A 1,243-nucleotide genomic window follows, 5' to 3' on the forward strand; every position below is an offset into this window, starting at 1 on the left:
TACCCTTCAATGTTCTTCTTATCGTGCCGAAGATATGTTGATAGGTGTAATTTTCTTATTTATGTCTTTCTATTCTTCAAAAGTTATGTCAGATCCTAGACACTGGAAATGGGGCACCTATTCTGTTATTATATTAATGATGGTCATCTTGGTGCTTGTGAGTAATATTCCTAAATAAGCCATCGTTTTTGTTTTAGCTGCTGACATCTTCAGGTTATAATTTAGGGCATGAAAGGGAAGCAGCGGTTGAAAAGTAGTGGTACAGGGTTGTAGCCGATTCCAGATGGTATTCAACCTGTAAATTGCGGAACCAGTACTGGAAATTAAGGAGAAATTTGGAAAGGGAATTAAAGTTCAGGGAGGAGAAATAAAAGTGTGTATGAAGATGACATCTGTTCTTTCGGACATGTCCGAAAGAACAGATGCCATCTTCATATCGTTAAGGCTAACCGGCTGTTGACCTTCTTCAGTACGCATGCACACGAATTGCCTGAACTCTTACGGGACTCGATGGATTGTCTGCCGAGAGTAATGGGTATAATGGCAGGGGCACTACGAATGTAGTGTGTGGACTATAAGTTGAGAATGTGGGTCTCGCGGGGAGCGTGCCGGCGATAAGTCCCTGCAGTCGCACTAACCTCTGTGCCCTCGGTGGCTCGGATGGATAGAGCGTCTGCCATGTAAGCAGGAGACCCCGGGTTCGAGTCCCGGTCGGGGCACACATTTTCAACTGTTCCTGTTGATGTATATTAACGCCTGACAGCAGCTAATGGTATTGATTTAATTGTAATTTCATGAAAGTGTGTAGTTCGCCAAAGACATTGTAGTTCTGTCAGAGACGGCAAAGCGCTTGCAAGAGCAGTTGAATGGAATGGACAGTGGCTTGAGGCTATAAGATGAACTCCTGCAAAAATAAAACAGGGATAGTGGAAATCAGGTGACACCGAAGAAACTGGATTAGGAAATGAGACACTAAAAGTAGTAGACGAGTACTGCTATTTGGGCAGCAAAATAACTGATGATGGCCGAAATAGAGAGGATATAAAATGCAGACTGGTTATAGCAAGAAGAGGGTTTCTGGAAAAGAGGAATTTGCTAGCACCTAATATACATTTAAATTTTAGGAACTGTTTTCTGAAGGTAGTTGTGTGGAGTGTAGTCTTGTACTAAAGTGAAACGCGAACAGTGAGAAACTCAGATAGGAAGAGAGTATAAGCTTTTGAAATGTAGAGCTAGTTAACAA

The 1,243-nt window shown here is 42.2% G+C and overlaps 1 non-coding gene across 1 annotated transcript; it reads left to right on the plus strand.

The window, feature by feature from the left end:
- The first annotated feature begins 644 nt into the window (after positions 1-644).
- Trnat-ugu lies at positions 645-719 on the plus strand. Its single transcript has one exon. It is a non-coding gene; the product is annotated as a tRNA-Thr (tRNA).
- The last annotated feature ends 524 nt before the right edge of the window (positions 720-1,243 follow it).

The sequence above is a fragment of the Schistocerca americana genome, chromosome 1 (assembly GCF_021461395.2).
Source record: "Schistocerca americana isolate TAMUIC-IGC-003095 chromosome 1, iqSchAmer2.1, whole genome shotgun sequence".
In the NCBI taxonomy this organism is placed as follows: Eukaryota; Metazoa; Arthropoda; class Insecta; order Orthoptera; family Acrididae; genus Schistocerca; species Schistocerca americana.